A 24968-nucleotide genomic window follows, 5' to 3' on the forward strand; every position below is an offset into this window, starting at 1 on the left:
GAGCAAATAATTACAACAGAATTTACTCTTCAGTTTGCGGAAAATGTGGAGTATTTTATATATTAAGGCATTTATATCCAAATATGTAAATGCTGCTAGAGAAAACTTGAAGCTTTCTAAAAAGAACTAAAATGCAAGTAAACTTAAATACTACATTAAGAATATAATGCTTTTCCTTCTTACTTAAAACATGTCCTTTGTAAGCACGTGGAATTAGCTGGCTGGATTTAGAAATACAAATCACCTCACCCTTCTCTACATCTGCACCCTCATGATCACAGATACACACAGGATGCAAAAACACTCACTCTGAAGTTGCTGTGCTGCTAACCCTCATTTTATTCATGTTTTTGCCTAGCACTCAGTCTTACTATCATGGATATTTGCTAGATCAGCAGGTGAAGGAAGGACGTGTTCAGGTGCTTGGGGTCTAAATGCAAGACATACATCTATGTTGGATGATTATGTTGGATCAGTAGCTGTACATCATGCAGATGTACAGCACTGATGCAACATAACAGGCAAAGCAATGTTGCTCTAAGACCTTTTCCCCAAAATCCACCCTGAACTTTAAATAGCAACACAAAACATCCCACCACCCTCTGGTACTTTTACTCTCTTCTTATTTTCTTTATTTGCATTTTGCTCTTTCAAGATTTCTGTTGGCACTTTCTGATTAACACCTTGAGAGATTTCAGTACCATCACAGGACTTTCATACTCTACTTCAGGTCTCTTCTCTTTATACTTAAAACAGAGACTAACATTAAGTGAATGCAACCCTTGATCATAAATTTCCCATTCTGCTGACATGAAAAAGATACCTCACTATTGCGTAAGAAAATTACAGGAAGAAAAGTGAACATTTTGGAGACTTCACTTTAATGTGAGAATAATGAATTTTCTCTTAATGGAGAATTTCTGTGATAATCACTGCAGGCTTTACTAAAGGAGTCACAGAGATTCTATTCCTCAACATTGTTTTTAAATGCCCATTGGCTTAATGGCAAAAAACAATATCAGTGCTCAATATTCTGCAATAAGGACAGCCTCCTTTTCTGTTTTGCTAAAGACACTGGCACCAGGATGTATTTGGCATTAAAATACAGGATGTAATATTGGAGGGAAGAACAACTATTCCAATTAATTTCCCTGAACTGATGAAAAGGTTAAAACAGGGGAAGCTAAAATATCAAGTTGGATTTTTTGTTGTTTACTCAGTGAGCAAGAAGAACACCGGGCAGCTAAATAAAAAAATCCAAAACTATTACTGCCTTACCCTCTCCAATTAACATTTACAAAAAGGAAAATCTGACAGCATTCAATAGCCAAATCTTAGCAATTATTAAAAAGCACAACTCAAATAATCAAGCAATTCATATATTACTAAAGAAAGAACCAACAGTAGAACATGCTAAATGGCCAGACAAGTTCTGTACAAACAAGTATTGTAGAATGCCAGCAACAATGTATGGTAATGAGTTAGCTATAATTAGTACCACAAGTCTTAAAATAACTCCATCCTCCCAAGTTTGCTGTATCCTGGATATGATTAAATCTTTTTTTTTTTTTTTTTTCTCCCCAGCATAAATAAAATGGTAATTGAAAGCTGATTTTAGATCAAAGACAATCTCAAGTTTATAAATAGTTGTAGCTGGCTGTGAAGTATTCTCGCCAAAATTTCTTGAAAGTGCTACAATGGTAGTACACTTGCAGGAACTAAACTGAAATAAGATATTTTTTGAAAGACTTACAGACAGGAAAAGAGCTCTGAGGAAAAAAACCCCACAAATACATTATCATAGAATCTACAGCACTAAGCACTGTTAGATGAAGGTAATTATAAAACAGTCTATTTGATGTATCTGAAAAAACCCAAAACCGAAAAACCAGACCCCACCACAATACAAAAATAATACAGTCCTAAGACCACTAGAGAGCAAATATCAATTACCACTGAGGAGCACAAATTCCTTGTGTAATTCTTTATTCTTTTCATCCAATGTTTTCACAGGACACCAACAATTACAGGAGCTTTGGTTTTTATTCATGATTGGCAAAATCCTAGTTTATAATCCCTCTAGGTACCAACCTCAATATTTGCAGTTGTATTTAAATTATTTTCTGCTATTTTACCATAGTTTCTGAAACAATGTACTTTAAGTTTCTAAAGCAGTTCCACAAATATGCACTTTTGGAAGTGTTATTTTTTGCATTGTATGAGGCAGCAAAGCAAGACAGAAGCAGTGGAAACTTTGAGACAAAAGAAACTTGCTACCCAATAACCCTTCCTCAACTGAGGTTGTTTGTGGACCTAAACGAACCAAATAACTTTGGGATTGAAACTAAAGTGTCAGTTCCAAACAGAACTGATCACATTTAATGATACTTAAGATAGAGAGAAAAAATTCCCAAGCAGAAGAAAAGCGTGAAGTAACAATTTTGCATAAACCGTGAGCTCTCCTATTAACTGAATCTCAGCAAAAACCCCACAGAGAATGTGGCTTTGAATTGCTGAAATTTATGGTATATTTTCATGAAGTGTAATTACAATCTCATGAGAATCTGGATTAATACACCCCATTGATACACAGTGTATAAAAATATCCCCTCTGAATTGCTACTGTATATTCTAATCCAGTTGTTTGGGACACATCTGGATTGCATTCACTTCCTTTTAATACATTTGTTATTAAAAAACTACTAGTAGAACTCTTTCTTCCAAATTTTTGTCCTCTTGAACAATCTGACCAATTCATTTCAGAGATCTGAAGGAATAAATATAATTAATACAGTTGAAGGGATGACCTCTGATACAAACATCAATTTCCCGAGTTGTTTTTCTCCCCTTCTTATCAGTGCTGAATAATTAATACAAGCACAAAACCTGAGTTTTCCTAGCTGAAAAGTGCACTTGAATATTTGAGACCTACTTAGAGACTGATGACCTTTCAGGTAGCAAAGTGAGAGATCAGATCCAACAACTTGCTTACAGGTTGTGGTGCATTAGCATCACAAATGCCAGAGGCTAGCAGTCCTGGGGATAAGGCCACAGGACAACATTCAATCAGCAGGTGAAACATGCCAAGTGAAAGGATTAGGAATTCCCATTGCCAGTTTGTGTAACTCTTATGTTTCTCTAAGTTGTTGATCATGCCTTCCCCCCACCAACTGGGTTAATTTTCTCTAAGCTGACTACTACTTTCCCAGAATAATCAGTCTAAATTTCTCAGTCTTCTAACACAACACTTCACCTGGCTGTGCCACGTATGTGCTACAGGTTTTTCATCGGGCAGTTCTGCGTAACCTGCATGTATGAGCAACCCTGGGATCATCTTTAGCTATCCAAACAGAGAAATCATTGAACTAACACCCTTGAGTGTTGCTATACTGACTCTCAAAATTCACAAATAGGTCTTTCAGTACATATCTGACTTGCAAGTGCAAAGGGAAGCTGCAGACAGACACAACCCTCATGTCACCAGTTTATTTATATGTGCCATAATCTTTTGCTGACAAGATCTTTCTGCTGTGAGAAGAACCATATTGTTAAACAGGCCTCTAAATACAGAGAAATAAGTAATTAAGAAGTGCTGGGGCAGCCACAGGAAGAGAGAAATCCTTCCTCAGCCATTCCTTACAAGAGCAGACTGCAAACCAGTGAGGCAGGGAGAGCAACTGAGCACCTTGCTGCACCCAGACCTGAGCAAGGCAGTAACAACAATCAATGCAAGCACTTAAAAAGATTCCTGATTACATCCTAAGGCTTGAATTTTCACCAGGGAGCCAAAGCACTGGGAATAACATATAACACATTTTTATTTTCCCAAATCATAGGACTTCCTGCCAAGAGCAGCCCAGGACAAGGCAAGCAGAGTGCTGCAAGTGTCAGTAGGGATCTCAAATCCCACGACTGCAGCCTGGAATGCAACGGATATTGTTCATTCTGCAGAGCACAAACCTATCAGCACAGCTCAGGAAGCAGATCAATAGATTATAAGGAACCTCACAGTCATCACAGTGTCCTCTCTCCTCAAAAAAGAACCTCACTCAGCGATACAGGCATATCTATATGGTCTGTTTTCAGTGCAGCAGTGGGAGTTGCAGGTGTTTATGTATAAAAGTATGTATACATACACATATGTATTTTATACATACATACAGAAGTGGGTTTCACATGCATTCACATGCACACAGACACAATCTTAAAGATGTGAACATATAAACCTTCCACTGAAGATTCCAAAAGGAACCATTTCATTGGAAATCCTTTTAAAACCCACACAATGAGTTTTTATAAAAATCACACTGGAACTAGATTGAGACCTATTTCAGAAATAAAGTGCACAGGCTTATGGCAATGAACACCAAATGTATTTTTAACAGGGAAATAGACTAAATGCTTGAGCAGATGTGGCAAAAATTAAAAGCAGTTAAAGGCAATAATCAAGTTGACGTCTCAGAAAGAAAAAACATCAAGCGAAGAAATAAGGTGACTGCAAAAGATGAAAAGATAGCACAGAGATATGAAACTGCAAAATTTGCACAGCAGCATGGAAAATAAAAGTGTGATTTAAAAATTAACCCAAAATAATCAGAACAAGGACAATTATGGATATTTAAGCAGCAAGACAGATGCTGACACTGAGAGGAATAGCACAGACTATGGAATTCAGAAGCTCTTTGGATGAGCAAGAAACATTTTTCAAGAATTTAGCTTACAATACACCTGCTGTCATTCACAAGCATTACCTTGAGGAGACTTTCAGCAGGGGATGAACTCTGAAAACACTTCACAGAGAGGTGTTTGGATTTCCACGTCGAGTCTGAAAAACAGAAAATCACCGGTTAAAGCCATCAGCTTATGACACAGAGGTAGTACTGGCAAAAGTGACAGAAAATATCCATATAAGAAATCTGCCCACTGAACAGAGAAAGTGTCAAGGAAAGAGGTGGATTAGTGGCTTTATCTCAGAAGTGACAGATTTCTGCATTTCAGAAGTGCCGTGCTGGAGTGGGCGATGGAAGGACTTACATGATCAAGGAGAACCTGTGGTTCACCAATAGCTGAGGGTTTTGATTTGATCTAAACTCTTTTGTAAAATCCCAAGATTAACCCCATACAGCCACTTTTCCCCTTTGAATTCCAGGGAGATGCATTTCAGGGAGATTGAACAACACTGGAAATATATCCCAATAATATAACCTGAGAACAGGTTAGGAAAAAGTCTGGTTTCAACCTTCCTTCCTCACCTCCCCACCCACCCAAGGAATAAAAAGCAATTTTGGGTGACAATAAACTTTGTTGTATATGCAGCTAGAAGGCAGCATATTCTTTTCATTTCTCATTTAAAGACAGATCATCAGGAAGTCATTACATTGGGAAGATTGGATCTCTGCACTGTTGTGGTGTAATTGAGCACTGCTGTACACAAATATTGTAGATAATAAAACATAAAAAGGTTTGCAGTATTGGACTTGTCCTTTTCCCTAAACTATGGTGTTAGGTTTAATCCATCAGCAAAAACAAAGGAAGTTTCCTCCAAAGTTGAACAGAATTTGCTGGATTGGAATATATTTTCTTAATTATTGTAAACAGTTTAAAAATTGGATAACCCAGCCTATGATTCTGGCTATTTTGTCTGAACTCCACCTCTATCTTACAGAGGGTTACAACCAGGACAGGGGACTACTACCAGCACGTAAAGAAGCAGTAGGGAGGGAGGAAAAGCAGGCAGGCTGTTTTAATGGACATGTCTCAATTCACAGGTCAGCAGTGCCTACGCTGCTTTTAAGTCAGCACCAATGCCCTGATGATGTTTTTGAGCTGCTTCTTGCAACATCAGGATCACCATGGATGACAGACTTGCTGCAGGCTAAATTCAAGGAATATGCAGAGATCCTGTAAGGGTTACAGATACTTCAATATATCATGTCTGCTCTGTCAGGGGATAATATTAGTGCTATTGAGATAAGGGTGCAGTGGTGCTGTTTGAAAAGATCAGCATCCTGCCTGCTGGGCTGTGATAAACAGTGGTGTGTTTCACACATTGGGGGAAGCAGTGACAGCCCCGTGCAGGCACTCCAGAGCAGCAGGGAGACACAAACAACTTCGTGCTGTGCTGGGAGTAGGAACAATTCTGCATAAGTGAAATTGTTTGTGGTGTGGTGGGGGCAGGAGAAATTCCGCATAAGTGAACTCTTATGCACAAATTCTGTCTCGCTTCAGCATCTTAGGAGCTCGACTCAGCGGTTACAGGGTTCAGGTTCTGATCAGAAAATAGGAGGAAGACTTGAAGAGAAGGGACAGAGAGCAAAAATTCAACGCAGAAGAACGGAGCCAAGTGAAGACCACACAGCTACATTTACTCTGTGACAGAGGGCCGCAGAATTGCTCCATAAAGGTGTGAATAGCACATTTTCATTCTACCTACAGCAACAAAATGACACACCACCACTTTAAAGTGTGTTGGTTTCTAATCCATAGCAAAGAATTCTCTTCTTCCACAAAAAGCACTTTTGTTTCAGTGAATTTTTGAAGAAAGGAGAATTCTTAGCAATTGCTTAAGATTAAAAAAAAAAAAAACCTGAGAAAAAAGAACTGCATTCAGAATATTTTTTATGCACACAATTAAACAGCTTTAAAAAACTTCACTTATCTCTTTTTTCCCCCCTTCTCCTTGCTACATTTATTCAAACTATCCTTATAGATTAAATACTACCTCCAAACTTTCCAAGCATCCTTTTCTACCTTTTGAAAGGACAGCCTCTTAGCCATCAGTGGCTTTGTCAATCTGAGTTAATGGGACAAATGCCAATGCACAGGTAAGATCATAACAGAGTTCTGAGCCATTAGGATTTGTTTCAAACACAGAAGGAAAAACTGACATTTCCAAAATTTAACTGAAGTTCTGGAAATCTTACTCCCCAGTAATTTGGGGATAAAGAGTTTCAGCTCTGGCAACTTTAGAATTATTTTTAAGAAAGTTAAGTTATAAGAGGTTCTCATAGATTTGTAGTAATGAAGAGTTGCTCCTGTAACTTCAATTCAGCAGAACTGCTTACGAATTATTGGAAGACAACAGAAAGAACATTTCCTTCACAATACACTCTCCACAAACAATAAAAGTAACTACCTGAAAGCAATTTCCTCTCCTAGACTGTCTTAATATTAACATAATCATAAACACTTAAGACAGCATTCCCCTCACATCTCCATTATTAAACTCTTAAAGCTGAGTTATGAACAACATAAAACATTAATGCATCATGCCCTAATAATTGTTGTCTTATTAGAACATTTGCCCCATATGGCTTGTTAGATGGTTTGTGTTCATAAGGAAGTTCCCATTTACCAGAAGATATTAAAAAAACCCCAGCATCTAAAACAAAAAACACACCCTGTCAATATTACTTCCATCAACAGCATTTTCATAAATTATTAAAAAAATTAATGAAGCAGACAAAATGTAGTAATCTGGTTAAATATTAATTTAGGAGCACGTCTGCTGAACTTTGAGCAGTGTTTACTGACAGCACCTGAGCCCCCACCCTCGGCTGCTCAGAGCAGCTCTGTGTGATGCCACAGGAGCAGAGGGGTCCCCTCACCCTGCTGGGAGCAGCCACAGCCCAGCAGGGCTGCCCAGAGAGAGCTGCAGCCTGGCACAGCAATCCCAATTTCTGCCCGCCAGCCCCTGTGCTTGCTCTACACCTGAGGATCTGGTCTGGCCAACTGTCCCTCAAATAGCAAGGGTTGCCACAGACATCAAAGGAATGCAGCCAAGTGCTCATCAGCCTCTGAGATGGTAAAAAACACACCCCTAAAGGAGATGGGAGAGTTCTCAACCACACCTGAAACTTTAAAACTTAAGACTTCTATGATGTAGATTATTTCATTAAAGCAGCAGTGTAAATTTGTATGTTTTTAAGTTCAACTGTATGACACTAAGTACTTTGATTAACCAAATCCACTAAATTCAGATTAGAGGAATGAGGCTTGTTTTCCATTTTCTGCTTCCTGCCTAAACACCACAGTTTATTGCTCTTTAATTTTGAAGTTTGCAGTCAGCAGTGATCCTACAGGAGACATCCATCTTTCAACAAACTTGGACCAGTCAGAAAACATAGCAGAAGAGGGATTAAAAAAGATAATAATCTGTCTGACTATAAATAAATTTCCCATCAAAGCCATTCCTAGCAAGGTTTCATTAACAGAAATTGTATTACCAATACCTATAGGTACATTTCCCAAGAGAGGAATGGTGGGGCAGTTCAGCCAGAGAACCTGGACACAGAGGTCTGTGCATTCTAATTCCACTCCAGCTCACTTAATTCCATCTCACCAACTGTCTTGGAGCTCAGGAGCCACTCACAAAGTGTTTGCTTCAATTCCTCCATCTGTATAATGGCAATGATATCTAATTCAGAGGGATGCTGTGAGGATTAATTAGTTAATGTTGGTAAGTGCTTTGAAGATGAAAAGAGCTACAGAAGAGATAATCAGTTTTACAGTCTCTAAAAGCTTTTAGCATGTCTGCAGAATTATTTTGGAGTACCACAGGAATATCATCGGGGAGAATCTGTCATTTATCACCTACATCCAGAAAAGGGGAGGGGGGGGCTGCAGGGTTGGAAGGAACAGGTATGAAAATATTTCAGTGTTAAATCACCTATCCTGTTCTGAAATCTGCCAACAAACAGCACAAAGCTCTGACTTCCTTTGTACAATCTACCTGTACATTGCTACCATTTTCTTAAGAAAACAAACACCAAATGGCTTTGTTAACTTAACTCTTCCCTTTTTCCTAATTTGAAATTCAGAAACTACAGTGACTTTTAGGGTTTTTTCTGTGTCTTTGAATATCGTGGCTTTTTGTCAGTAAGTATACTGTAAAGGACTGCAAGATGACGTCACATTCTCCGAAAAAATGTCTTTAAGGTAAATGATATATATTTAGCTTTGGAAGATTTACTTTTGGTTGCCTGTCAAAGTCTTTAATGTCTATAGCCCAGCTGCAGTTCCTGTCCTAATTGGTTTTCATTCCCAATAATCAAAAGAGAAGTTTGTAATGAAACAATCAGAGCCCTCAAACTTAGCAAAGTCAGACAGGATACAGAATCATACATGGTTGAAAATTTCAGATTTTTTAAAAAATTCAGTAATAACTCTACATTATTCAGATAATTTTATATCCCACATAAGAATAACCATATCTTCTCTTTGATTTTTAAGTAGAGCATTTTTCATGGATGACTTGAAGCACATTAAAAGAACATCAGCTGCTGATGCAGCTCGTGTGTCTTCCTGGATGAATTGCTTCCAAGTATAACTATTTTGTGATCAAAAATGTATTTTTGAATACACATATTTCAAATGACCATCAGAAAAAAGACAAAGAATTTGATTTGATCTGACAGATGCTGTCTACAGGGAGCACAACCAGAGGAGTATAGATAAGTGATGTGTTAGTGTGCAAAGGGAGCAAGGTTTTTAAAACTGTGTTTATTGCAAACTAAATGCAATGCTGACTGGCACTGGCTTCAGATAAAATTTCTACCGTAATCAAATATAAAACTTCTGTATTAAGCTGTACTTTCCTCTTTAAAAAAAATGTCTAGTGGCTCTTCTACTTATTTTCAGTAGTTAGATTATCATTAGCACACGATGAAACAATCTACAATCAGCATTGTTGTGCAATGAAATATATTTTGCTGCTGGTTATAATCATTATGTTTTGCTCAGAGCCCTTCCCCTACCTTATGTCAAATGTCAACACTGACAGGGCTGAAGGGAAAAAAAGTAAATATTTCAGCTCACTCTTGTTTCTCAAGCCGTTTGAGCTTCACAAGGAAGTAATGATTATTTATAGTCCCTCTCTGCTCCCAAAGATGCCACCCACTACTCTCCCACCACATTTAATTCTTCAAGGCTACACTTCTGTTTTGTGGAAAGGACTAGAATGTCTTGACTCAGATGCACCCTTTCATAAGGCAAAAGATGAAATAGTGTGGAAAAGATGCTGGGTAACTGGAAAATGCTTTGTTATTGCAATTACCCCATATTCTTACAGTCTTTACCAACTGCCATCACTCTGCCTTGAAATAAGTCTGCTCTGCTGACCCCATGGAAGTTTTCAAAGGCAAATCTCAGTGCCTGGTAAGCTGGACAGATCCACTTTGATCATGGCCAGTTGGTTCCTTCCAGGGATTTTTAGTCACATTTTCCTTCAGGTTAAACAGCCCTTTTCCCTTTCCCAGTATTTATTCTTAATGCATTTATAACAAGTAGTTATAAATTCAGATCCTTTCTCCTGCGGGCCCAATGATTAAAGGCCTTTTAGACTCATTTGCATGACAGGTTACCCATTATCCTAATTGTCATTGTACAGCATCTGACCCATCCTTCCCCCCTCCCCATTTATTTAACATGAAAGAGCAGATTTTAAACACTACTCCAGTGCAAGGTCATTTTGACCCTTGCCTGTGTACAGCAAGCCCTCAGCCAGCTGCACATGGAGGGCAGCTGCTGTGGTGGGTGGGGAGCAGCCCCATTGCCCCAAGCTCTGTGTCCAGCTGCCCAGCTCCAAACTCACAGTCCGGTCTCATGATCCTCAATAAACGCCCCAGAGTTCACTTTGCTGGACTGAAATTTTGTGTTTGCTGCTGCTGCCCTCATTCTGTACCCCAGAATGACAGCAGCAGCAAATGTCCCCATGCTGGGGTGTTCTTTGCAGTGAGCACAGGAGGAGGTGCTGTGGGTACTGCCCCAGAGACAAGACATGTTGGATTTCCTTTTAAAAACAACCAAACTTGTCTATAATATATACATCAAGACTCAGGGACATCCCTGGTATTTTTTTTTCCTTTCACAAGAATAAATTCCTCAAAACCTGCTTACCATTCCATGTGCTGCACTACCTCCTGTGCCTCCTGCTTACCAACACACGATTTCCAATGAATATCCAAAACCTGCTCCTGAATGCAAAGGACTTGGTGGACCAACCACACCAACAGCAATCAATAATTTCATGTTGTTACAGAGTAACCAATACTAAGAAAAAAAACCCCAAACAAACAAACATGAAAAATTAAACAACTACTAATTGCTGGGAAAACTGCTGCAGGCCATAGAGAGCCTCAAGGAGGGCTGCTGTGAGCTCACAGGACTCCTGCTCGTGCCTGAATCTTCCATGGAGTAATTGAACCTGACAGGAAACAATCCTGATAGAATTAGAAATGCACAACTTGCCAACACAGCCCTATCAGTCACTATGCCACCTACCCCAGCAATATTCCTGAGTCCTGACACAGACACAGCTCTAAGTTAGATATTTAGTTTAATTCATCTGAATTCAGAGAGTCAATAAAAGGGCAACTATCCTCTCAAAAGAACCCTCATCTCTCACTGTTGATAATCAAGGAGAAAGACACTTTTGTTCTGGGGAATTAACAACAGGTCATCTTTCCCTTTACTGATGTTTCCATTTTGTTCTGTCTGCACCAACTACGCTTCTTGTGCAATCAGACTTCAAAAATGAAAAATTTATCTCATGTTGCCTACCTGATGAACACCATCAGAGCACACACTAATCTACTGCAGGTTCAGAAAAAACTTTTCTGTTTTTGTGTTCATGCTGGTCATGATGACCTGTTTGCATGGATCTTCACTTTTACTTAGCCTTTCTAGGGCCCAATAAAATGTTACACAACTAGGAAGGATAATAAGACCATGCTGGTCTAGCTGAGATTTTCATACTGCAGAACTGGGGAAGAGAGACTGTTAAGGATATTTCTGCTGCTACCTTTTATCCTTCTTTCTATTTTATGTTCTATTTTAGCTCCAAAACTGGACATTTTATAAAACAACTCATTTATTGCCTGAGCTCAGAACAGAAAGGTTTAATTTAGCTGGATTTGCCTCTAAGAATTAACCAGCAATACCTGTGCATGAGACTATGTGGCTTATATGGGGAGGAATGAAAGCAAAAGAGAAATAATAGTACAGTTCATAAAGCATAGCAAAATATATTGGCACATTCTTCCCACAACAACTTTTAAAGAGACATGAAAGCACTTTTAATTGTTTTCCTAGCCTCCTCATCTGTTTAATAAAACAAAATTTTCAGAATTGTATTCATTGTTTTTCTTGCTCTGTTCACAACAGATGAACTAAGAAACAAGTGAATTCACTTTCTCTCTTCTTAATTTCACATTATTTAGGTCCTAAAATATCTTTTAAATTACATACATTTCTTTCTTCTTTACTGAATTCCAGAGAATTAGATAAAGTGTGCCTGTATTAGTGTAACAAACAAACATCACTTCTGATTAAGCAGCTCAAGCACTGCTAAAATAAACACAGCAGCTACACAAAAGTATAGAAAAGGACAGAAACAACAACAACAACAAAACCCAAATTACCAGGGCAGACACTCAGATACTTGATCATGCTGAGGTGCAGAGTGCAGGGGTTAGGAACAGTGACCTGGTCTGCCTGCATTGTACCTAAGAATTGTCACTGCAGCAGTATAGACACACACTATAATTACCTCAGTTTGGCATAATAACAATTAGTGCAGACAGACCACAAAAGATAAATTAGAAGAAAATAAAGAGACCCTTTAGTTAATTAAATTTTGTTTGTTGCATGTATAAATGCTACCTTACCTGATCAAAAGCCAGAAATATCCTCCATCGTGCTTCGGATCTACTAAAGAAATAACAACGCTCACAGCAGCAATTCATTAGCTGCAGCCAGCTGATTTAAAGAATCACAAGCACAGCAGCACAAAATCAAGTGAACTTGGACAGCTGAAAGTACTTTAACTGTGCAAGAGCTCAGGTACCCCTCAGTGTCACCTGTGTTGTGTGTTCCAGCTGTGAGGTAGTAGCTAGGAGAAGTGTTACAATATAGCCCTAAGAAGTTTAATTAGAAACCCCATGCATTTCTAGGATCCAGGAATGCTTATTTCATTTCAAAATAGATGCTATTTTATACCCAATATAAAATCACTTTAGTCCCTTTCAAGTCACAGGAGAAAATATTAGAAGTGTTCTGATCTCCTGAATCACAACCTACTAAGCCACAAGATTTGTTTTCAAACCTTAAATAGTTTTCTTTAGGTAATTCAATTCTCATATTTGATAAAACATATTACCAGCCCCTAGAAACAGAATATGCAGAGTAACAGGGTAAAAATTACAGGAATACAGCTGAGTCTAAAGCTGAATTAACTCTGCACACGCTAACAGGGCTGTATAGCACAGGAAGGCAGTTTAGCTACATCAAATTAAGCTGAGCTGTACTATCATCTCTTACTGGCAGGCTGCTGACTTGATGAAGTTATTGCCAACATCCACAGACTCTGCCTGACCAGATTCTTCTGTCTGGACATGGTCCCTCCCAGAGCACATTCTTCCACTGCTCCACCCATGACATAAAGATGTAAGAACTATGTTATAATATTTTAAAACATTCAATATGTGAATGTCACCTACTGAAATGCAAACTGTGGCAACAGAAATATTATATATATATATATATATTTATATATATATATATTTATTTATTTATTTATATATTTATATATATATAATATATATTTATATATATAAATATATATATTTATATATATAAATATAGAATATACATATATATATATATACACATCAAGTCATCCTTGGCACCTGGGATTGAAAGCACAGGTGAGGGGGGTGTGCAGCCTCCTCTGTCACCTGCTCTGCCACAGAGGCACACCACAATGTGTCTCAACACACAGCCATGGTTGGACCCTCCTCAACCTCCCCAACACACAGCAGAGATTAGTTCTGAGGGAAAGGATCATTCCCAAAATGCTGCCCTCTGAAGAGGAGTTGTTTCTCTCAAATATTTCAATTACTAAAGCATTTTCAAGAATTAAGTGGCCCTTGAGATCCTACTCCCAGACATGATCTTCCTAATAAGAACAATAATGGTAAAATTATTGTACTGAAAAGACAGTTCTGCTGCAGCCAAGTTGGAGAATTTTACATGGCTGTTGCATCTTCACATTAGGCTGAAAATCAGAAAGAATGCAAATTCGTCTTAGGGATGGACTGCTCAGAATGGGGTCCAAGTACATCTTTCATTGAAGAGCTGGGCCTGGGCTGCCAGTTTTATTCAATTAACAAAGTTCAAAATGAGCTCCACTTCACACAAATATTCGTTTTATCTATTACATCACACGCTATTCCTAGTGGGATAGAAGCCCCAAGCATCAGACTGTGTTCAAAAATCAGAGGCTGCTTTATATTAAGTCTTTATATCAGGGCAACTTTTCACAAATGACTTTGACACAATCAATCATGCCTAAAACTAAGCTGAAGTGCTTCAGAACGCTGCCCACCATGGGCTGTTGGCTAAAGAGGCTGCAGAACCTCCCCAACAAGGCTTTGACTTCAGCAAAATAAATGTCTGCTACCCCAATGAGGTGAGAGAGGTTTATTTGATTTCAAATGCTGTGTTGGTTGCTTACTACTAATACCATAGACTGGAAATGAAAAACATCTAGCACTATTGCCACTAAATAATTTATGCAGACCTTAATGTTGTCTATATAACATTATTTGAAGCAGACTTGTTGCAGTGCCAGCAAGTATTGAAATATTCCCAATAGGAACTGATTGTATCAATCTGACCTTGCTCTTTATAGCAAGTCAATGTAAAGAGAGGAAGGAGAACAATCTAAACAGTGTTTAGCATCTTCAGCATCTGCTTGAAAACAAAAAGACCAGCATTTTCCTAGAAAACTCATTCCCTGTTTATCTTAATGAAGGCAAAACAAGCGGCAGAACTACTTGTTGAATGGAATCACAATAAAATATAATTCTTTTTTTTTTTTCAGACAAAAGGGCATAAAATCAGTTTTCATTTGGCTCAGTGACTATCCTGTGTTTGAAAAGAATGTTACATATTCATTTCATTTATCATTTAAAGTCAGATAATCAGGAAGTCATTATGTGGCCTACACTGGGCAGCTATTCGATTAGAGCATAATTGAACACTCTGTAAGGCAGCCAAAGCTGACAGGTTGGGAATGCATAATATCCTTCCCATGGCATTTTGAAGCAGGGGATAACTGTAGGAAAATCATTGTCAATCAAAACCTGACAACCCAGTGAGAGAGGCTGGAATCTCTGCTACTTTGAAAACAGAAACCCAGCTTTATTTCTTAAGCTCTTGAGGCCTGTTGTGCTTTGTGTTTTCATCAGATTATAAGGCATCATTTTAAAAGATCGTAACTGAAACCAGAAAATTTCATTTGGCCTTCTTGTCTTTCTCATTTATCTGCAGGGAAACAGTGATCAAATATGAAAATGAGAGTAAAGGTTGGACTCACTTGCCCAATGTTTTAAACCTGGCTTTGACATGTTCTGATTGCTGAGAACAACTATTAACAAGGAACAAACACTCGCACAAACCCCACACGGCTTGCAAAAACATTGACCTTCCAGTTGTTGAGTATTTAAATTACTGTTTAATGTAATACTGTATGAGGCTTGAGATGAAAAGTTATTTTTACTAAGAGACCTCAAACTCTATTTCCAGTTAGTAGTGTAACAACTTTTCTAATTAGAAGCCTGTTGATTTCCCTACCATTATCAGTGTGTATTTTAGTAGAATCTTACAAGTCCTTTGGCAAGCACCTACTCATTTTTCTGAGTTTCTCAAATGTGCACACACATAGATCAGGAATGGGAACATCACTTTTCTATCAAAGGTCAGAGATAAACCTTACAGTTGTAGTTTTCACTTGTAGAAATATTTTTTATCACTAGCAAGCAGAATAATAGGGCTAGCAGATGATGTCCAATACCACTGAAATGCACCAACACCATGTTCCAGCTACTCATGGGAGACTAAAAACTCTTTTGAGACCCCAGCATCTTTGAGCAGCTGGTAGTTGATATCATGAAAAGCAGATATCTTAAGCTTTTCAGAGGGTCCTTGAAGGCTGTGCTTCTCAGCCTCATTGTCTGCACAGCACCACAGATGTCAGAAGTTGGTCCTCAGCTGATTAGCTGATTACATATATATATATATATATATATATATGTATGTATAGTCAATATATTTAATATATGTATGTATAAAAACAGGAGGTATATTTCTGTAGGTACCTGGTTAAACAAAATGGAGGTAAATAACAAGTGACCACTAAAAGATTACTCTCATTTCCACCAGGTTGCCACAACGGATTTCCTTTTTCTTTCTTTCCTGAAAGCTCAGTCTATATGCCCTGCAGATACAAGGTTGAGCGGGGAACACAAGCAGAAATCTCCTCACCTTATCCAGACAACACAATAACCTCTGATAGGCTCTATCCTAAATCATCCAGCCGTGCCACTAACAAAGCTTGGGAACAGGATGGAGCCTTTCGGCAGGAGCTGTAAATCACTGGGGGTAATTCCAACCTCAGGGGGAGTTGTATCCCAGGTTTGGATAAATCCAGGCATTGGAAGGTTTCCTTTAAAGCACAGGTGACATCTTGAGCTCGTTTGTGGCTACAGTGTCAGGAGCAGGAATGCAGGAAAGTCCTGCTGCAGTCTGCACTCCATTCACTCCCCATCACTCCATAGCCCTGGGCTTGACACTGAAATTCCCATGTATTTGGAATTTTCTCAGTTCACTCCATGGAATTTCTCTAGCCAGCATCTCAGTGGCACAGCAACCAAAGGGGCCCCTTGGCCCAGTGGGGGAAAGCTCCAGTGAGAAGTGGAAAAAAAAAAGAAATAAGTGAGGAAAAAAATTACTAGGAACAACAAAATTCTGATCTGTACTCTAACATGAACAAATACTAAATATATGTTGTTCATGAGATTTCACTAGAGTTATTTACGTAAGATCAGCACCTGATTTACAGAAGAAAGAGATACTGCAATTAGCCTCCAATATAATTATAATTAATAATTATTTTAGTAGGTGTATTTATGCCAATTAATTTGTAAACTTGCAGATTTTCTAATCTAATAGGAAGGTTTTAAAATTACTACAAGCTTCCTCAGCATTTACCTTGATTTGACTTTTCTCGCACTTCTTTTTTCTCCTTGCTGTCTGGCTTTTTGCCTTCTAACACTAACAAGCACAAACAGGAGTAAATCCAGTGGAGCAGCACTAAATTGCATTATTCTTCCAGAGGTCATCTCTATCCTCTTTTTAAGGAACAGCCATGGGTTTGTGCTCTGCTGCATTATCCCAGCTTTGTTACCTGATACTACAAATCTCCAGAGCTGCTGGGGATTATATCCAATGAGGAAAGAGTAGGGAAAATTAAATGAAGAAAACAAGAATTACTTGTCAGACATTTCAGCCTTTCAAACGTTTTTGGGTTTTAGAGTCAAGCAAAAAATAGTAAATTATGGGAATTTTGTTTTTTAATTTATTTTTTTAATGTACTATAAATTGGTGGAAACATCTTTATAATTCAAAATAAAAATTTGCATGTGGACAACTCTTTTGCCATCTGACAAAGTATTATTCAGCTGAAAGAATTTACTGGCTTCTACAAATATCAGTCCTTGGTTTCTTAAAAGCTAAAATAAGAGAGGCATAGGATGATTCTCTGATGAACAGGATGAAAAATAGTAATGTATTTGTTAAAGTTATTTCACCAGGAGGTCTCCTCTTTCTATTTAAGAGATTCCACAATTTCCTTTCATGAGGTTGTATTATCCATCTGGATTCTTGAGACCAGCCCAGAGCAACTCTGTCCCTTGGTTTAGATTAAACCAGTGTATTTCTAAGGGATGGATGTCTCTTTTTTTGTTGACACCATCTCTCTACCTCATGTTATCTTGGCATATTTCTCTGTATTTTATCAGAAAGCTTATTATTGAACATGTTCTCAAAAAGACACCCTGGGGCCTGGGGAGAATAGAAGCTTCCAGGTTCTTAAGGGGCTACAAATATTTTCAATATGCTTCTGCTTCTGGAATGGGCTGACTCAACCCCAAGTACGCACCTGAGTGCAATGAAATCTTTGGGTAGTTTTTCAGTTAGTGGTGCAACTTTCAACCCAAATTAATTTCCATCTGAAATTTAATCATAGATTTGTCAAAAATCATGAAGAACCAGTGAGCTGAACACCATTTCTTTTGATTCTTTCCCTCAAGCTCTCCAAACAGGACAATATTTCTAAACCCAAATTCATTTCAGCTGCTCTACAGCACAAGTTTTAGAACTGAACTGGACATTATTTCCAATTCCAGAGGGTTGCCACTGCCTTTTTTTGCTTTTGTACAGCATAAACTTGTGTATTGCAATTGTATTTATTGCTGTCTCAGTGAATACATAGAATGTGCACACAAGATTTACAAAGAGCAAAATTAATTTGTCCACAGTGTGTGTCAGGTGAAAATAATTTAGTATTAAAAGTACTGCTAGAATGGAGATATCATAGTAAACTTATCTGGATGCACTTGAAAAGTCTTAAAGAAGTTCCATGGTATTCTGGCAAAAATATTAACCCTTCCACTGGCCACACTGTGGTAGAAAAAACAGAGCTACATTTCCCATCAAAATCTCATACCACTCAAAAATGTGGAGTATTCAACTGAAGGGAGTAAAATGAGAAGCTCTAATATAAGCAAGAGGCAAAGAGCACTCTAACATGTGCCTTCATGGGATTTTCAATTATAACAAAAATAAGTGAAGGTGTAAACAGAGACAGAAATGACTGTACCATCAAACATCTGCTTCATTATTGTTTGAACAGCAGATTGCTTACAAATCTCCCATCTACTGATAACCCTGGCATGGACAGGTACCACTCATTTTGATCTGGTTTACTTCGAGGTGTACTGTTCAGTAAAAGTATTATTTCCCACACCGACATGTGGTGTTAATGGGATAACAGCCTTGTCCTCAAGACTTGATAACATACTGTTTGAAGTTGGGATTTTAGGAAATTGTTTAAGAAACCACATCTGGCAGTGATCTACACTATTGATTGTCTCAGGTTTTACAGCACTGCACAGCAGTACATGTTTATGATAAAGATGAACATTTATCTTGTTATCTGAAGATAAAATGGAGGCCAGTCTGCTCTCCTGTCTTTAAGAATAAACTATAAAATTCTGAATTCCACATAGAAATGTATTTTACAGTACAACAATGCAGAGCATTTTTCTCCATAACTCATAAAATTTAAAATTAAGTTGGAAGTGACTCCTTCCACCGGTCTTTATTATAATAAACTTCAGTCTGAAGAAATTTTCTTACATACAGTTAACTCTAGCAATTAAATCTTTCCAACAAAAAAGGAAAATAAGAAATTGAAAAAAAAAATTACATTTAAATCCTTCCAATGAATTACTGTGAGACTGAGAACATGTGAGAAAATACATGGGCATAGGACCACACCTTTAAAGGCAGCACCATTTCACCAGATGTGTTTATGGTGCCTTAGAAAAGATTCCAACCTTTCATTTTTGAATGTGAGGCAAACCCTTGCCCTCTAACCTCATCCCTCTTTCCATAAAGCTTCTATGTAAAATTTTCATTTAGCATCTTTAGCAATCTTCCATTGGGTTTGAATAGTACATTTTCATTTCATTCATCATTTAAAGACAGATAATCAGAAAGTCATTACATGGGCTGACACCGGGCCCCGCGCTCGATTGTGTTGTAATTGAGCACTGCAGAGCGTGTGCCAGATCTAATGGATAATGAATATATTATGTCAGCAGAACTGCCTCTGCAAAGCTCCTGGGGAATCACAGGGGGACTGCAGTGACATGGAGGGTCACAGATGTTGTGCTGATTTACTGATGGAGTGATTGTGTAATTAGGTAATCAATGGTGGGTAGAGGACTATATGTGGACAGCTAATTTTATACAAATAAAGACCATGCAAGAAGGAGGCTCCTATTTAGGACAGTGTAAGATGATATTTTGGTTTGGCTTAATTATTCATAAATTCTTAATGATACATTCCAAAGGTCTGATGGTGGAAGGCCAGCAGCAGAGGTCTGACTCCAATTCGAACACTACAGTAGCCTACTTTAACAAACTTCTTACAATATTATCCCTGTCATTTAGAAAGCTCAAATTTTCTGCCTTGATTAAAATAAAACTTACCTTGCTTTGTGTTAGTGATTTACTATAACTTTTAACATTTCAGGCAGAGATAAAAAGCAGTCATGATAAGGACATGAAACAACTCTAAATATTTGCCCTATGTTTACTCTGCTCTCACTAGGAGCATTTAGTAATATTTACTTTCTTCTGAGTGACAGCATGTTTAAACAAAAAATGTAGAGGCAGAAGGTTCACATCCTAAATTTTTGCTATAAACATATGCATGTTTGTAATAGAAATAGATTTTAATAGAAAAACATGTAACTTTCTAAAAAGTCAGCTGATTGAACTCTGTACTGAAGATGATGAACAGCAATTCACATTTATGTCCTTTTCCTAATTATGACTGGCTGTAAACAGCAGCTTCTGTCTCATCTGCCCCTCTCTCTCTGGTTCCATTTTAGTGTAATTCTCTCAGCAAAGGTCTGTCTGATCCAAGGCCTCTCTGAGGCAGGAATACACCTGTCTGGTTTCCAACCATGTCAGTGACACTGTCTCAGTTGGGGTTTTGGCATCCACAGGACCTTCCCACAGTGTCTGTGACAGCAACATCCACTCAGGGTTTGGCATCTGTGAGGGTTCCCTCCCAGGAGCCTCTGGTGGGTTTGCAGTGCGTGACTCTTCAGAGAAAAATGTTATTTACTCATTACTCAGAAATAGAAATATCAATTAGGGAGACACAAGGTATGAGCAGGCAAAGGATGGTTATCACTTACTCCAGTTTGTTTCATCCATGGCAAGCAGCAGCAGATGGCTCCTGTTCATTTTCTGCCTTTGTCCCTCTCTAAGCCTTTGCCAAACTGTCAGATCTGCTGACACCCTGGGCATCCTGAACTCAATTCACTCAGCTCCCCTGTCTTTACTACGGACACAGGCTCATCTTTGGTGCCAGGCTTTAACCTTGGGAAGAATAATCCATTCTAGCCAGAGAGAATCCACAGATCCAAAGACAAAGCAGGGCAAATCCTTCTTTTCCCCCTCCTCCTACACCCTATTAATATTTCTTTTGGGACGACTGCACAGTAGGTAGGGAACAATAAAGAAGCAAATGTAAAGAAAAGCATTTGCATAAAAAGTAACAGATTTTCTTAGTTTACCATAATCAGAAATTTCAGGGAGAATGATATAATTTGTATTCTAATGCTTTTTCCTGTACCCTCTTTGGAGATACACAAAGTTCTGGACTGTGCTACAGATATTTGCAGTTATTTGCTACACACAAATATATCTATCCTGTTTAAAGATGCATGTATAGAGCATGCTGGGTTTAGATCAATCTGTATTATTTAGATCAACCTTCAGTATTAGATCCTTTCACACCTCCTCCCTCTCTTCCCATCTCTGCATTTGTGCACCCATCACTAACAACTGTACATTAGTACATGGAGTAAAAACAGGCTACCACTTTTCATTATGTTTTTCCATCTATTTGTTCATTTTCTACACCCTACAATGGCATAAATATTGTAAGACCCAAATGCTGCAAATCCTTTGCTGCTATGAATTTTGGCAGAGAAGTGTTAAGTATTTCAAAGCTTTTTTTTCTTGGCCCTTGATTACTTTTCTCTAAGTGTAATTACTTAAGGTTTTACTGGGCTTTCTGAATGATGACTTTTTCTTTCTTCGGCTCCTACTTTAACTGAATAGTATCCCTTCCTCCCAAATTATCTCTCCTTTCCTGAGTCCTGAGCAGTAGAACAGGCACCTCTGCTACTTGGTACCAGAGCAAGAATTGCTGAAGCAGGCTCCCAGCACAGCAATTCTTCAGCCTGGGCAATACCTATCAAATCTGTATCAGCTTAGAGTTTTTTCCTGACTGAATTTCATAGTCCACAGACTCCAGAGAGGCAGCATTGACAACCTCTTTCTGAAATTAGGAATACCTTTCTAGCACAGAGTACTGTAATCTTGACAGAGTTTCTACTGTAATTTCAGAGAAAAACTAGATGAAAGCTTAAGTTTCAAAATAAACTTCTTATTTTTACTCACAAACATGACTAGGAGATATCAACTGTTTTGTTTAAAAAGCCCTTAAATCTCTTTAGGACTCTCCAAGTATTGGGCATGGACACTTTAAAGAAAACAATACAAAAATCACCCTATACAAAGAGGATTTGCTGGCAAACACAGACCAAAGGAAAGCTTTCCTTAGAATTCCAGCACATTCCAGCTGCAGGGAGCTCCTCAGGCTATCCTCAAAAGTGATAATGCCATTATCAAGGTGAGGTCATGTTTCTGAATGCTGCTTGGTAATACTGCATTGTATTTATGATGATAATAAGATAAAACACTCATTTCTAAAAGATACCAGGAAATAAAGATATACATTTATTTAAGTAATAAAAACAAGCAGTGTTTAACAGCCTCCCAAACCTATTTCAGGTACTTGTATAATGAAATTCTGAAAAATGGTTTTACTGATCTTTAATGTGTTTAGCCCTTTTAAAAGTACCTAAGAGCAAGAAGATGAAAATTCTTGGAGATATAAAGAGGTGTGGCTGGAGCAAAGTGTGATCTGATGTTTTACAAAATCCAGAGAAATGTGGTGGAAAATGTTCAGACCTGCCAGAGGAGGAGGAGGGGGTAAACAAAATAAATGCTTGGGTGAAAGAGAGGTATCTTTCATAAGAGTTCCTGAATTTTTAACCAAGAACAGAGATAACAGAATCTTCATACACAAGAATCTGTTAAAAGCACAGTGAAGGAAGGGAAGAGAGGAAATAAAAAACACACTAAGTAGATAAAAATGAAAGGAAAATGAAACTAAGGTGGATGTGGATAGAAAGAGTATGAAAATGTTAATTAATCCTGGCTGTTATTACTTCTAGTGAAGTTTATTGTTTTAAAAGTACAGACCTTGCAAAGCCTTAATTTAAGTGACATGCAATGATCTTGGGCAGATCTTTATTACCATGTTACTTTATTATTTGTAACTTACTGCTCAGTGCAGATTTTATGATTAAATAATTGGCAGTATTTTTGCAAACACCATAGAAAATCAGGTTGCAATCAACTTTATCAAAGGACTCAAATGCTGAGCAGGAATAACTTGGAAGTAATTTAAAATAGGACACAGAATACTAAATAAACAATTATATTAACAAGTAAGCCAAATAGATAAAAAATTTACAAGATATTTAATGCAGAATATAAAAGATCCAGATTAACTGTTCCCTTTCAAAATTTCACAAAAAAGTTACTCATTATAAAACACTGAGTAAAAGAATTTTATTAACTCAAAGATTCCTTGAGTTCAATATAATTGAAAAACTTCTTATTCTTCAATTCCTTTGTATGACCACAGAGCTCCTATAGTTTTAATCATCTCCACTGGTCAATATAAATCTTGTTCTCTTTCCACAAAAATAAGAAGCCTTGTACATTCTTAAACTTAGAGACCTTTTTATATGCAAAAGAGGATGTAGCACTTTACTTCTGTTAGAAATACATATTTTTGTGAGGCCTTTCTAAGTTTCATTGGAAGTATAAACACCTGAGGTGTGGAGGCTCACCTCCAGTTTCATGATGGGTTACTCCTGATGCTGCAGCTTGCTGCTGTTTAGCAGGAACGTTAATTTTAATTTCTGCTCAGTGTTAATGTGATGTTTCAGCCCCGGTGTAACCCATTCCAGGAGCCCTGTGTCACCCTGGGGCCGTGGGGCAGCTGCTGACCCTGTGCTGCCAATCCTGCAGCGGGCTGGCTCTACTTTCATCACCTCACTGCCATCTATTGCCCCCCTTTTGGAGAAAACTTCTGCAATTCCATAAAAAATTCCAGATTGAATGCATTGTATAATTTGTACTTGATAGGGAGTTTTTTTCCCTCAAGTCCGCCTCTATTGTAGAAATGAAAAATGGATTTTACCTCCTACTCATGTCTGAACTTCATCAGAAAAACAGAGGGCATTAATCCTGAAGGATTAACCAGAAGAGCAGGATGGATATTCCACACTTGCTCCCTCAGTTTGGTATCTTTGCTAACAGCATGCACTGTACATATAAAATTTTTCCTTCTACTCATGTGCCCTAAAGAGTTTTGTCCTTGCCAGTGAGGAAGAAGTTACGACAAAGTGTGTGATAGAGATTATTTTTAATGGAATATTTTGTTGCTAAGGAAGTAATGATACAGCAGCCTTAGAGCACAATGTCTTATTCTAGAGATGAACTGTCATTTCATTCATGTCATTCAAACAGCAAACTTTCCTTCCTTTTCCTATAAAGCCAAACATTCAGCATTTTCATCATTTGGGAAGTGCAACATCTGTACAGAGGCCTAAGGAAACATTACTGTATGCCACAAATCATTCCTGCAAGTTCACATGATCAAATACCAAGTATTAAATATTCACATTTTCTTGTCAAATTGATATTCTTCTACTGTATGTTTAATGTACAACCTATATAATTTCCATTAACTTGCTGGGTTTCTTGGGGGCTAAAAGGAGTTATTGTTAGGCATTTCTTAAATGTCAAAGAAAAAAATTTTAGACAATTTCCTTCTGCAAATCCTCCCAGTATAGATTTTGAAAGACAAGCCACCACACAGCAATGTTCACAATCTCTCCCTCCTATAAGACTTAAAACTGTATAGGGTTTGGAATGGTATTTTTCGAAATTTTTTTTTTTTTTAATCAGGTTGGAAAAATCCCTCATCTTTATCCATTCAAAATCTCATGGCACTCCTGATGGGTGATAAGTTGTATTTCATACAGCTGAAGTATAACAGGGGTAAGTAAATTGTGTTATTCAAGGCTCCAACTCAAGGAGCAACTTCATTGAGGATTTCATGTAGTATTTCCATTAAACTGTTAAAATATAGAACACAAACAACAAATGCTCTACCACCAGAAGTT

Source organism: Melospiza melodia, chromosome 14 (genome assembly GCF_035770615.1).
Source record: "Melospiza melodia melodia isolate bMelMel2 chromosome 14, bMelMel2.pri, whole genome shotgun sequence".
In the NCBI taxonomy this organism is placed as follows: domain Eukaryota; kingdom Metazoa; phylum Chordata; class Aves; order Passeriformes; family Passerellidae; genus Melospiza; species Melospiza melodia.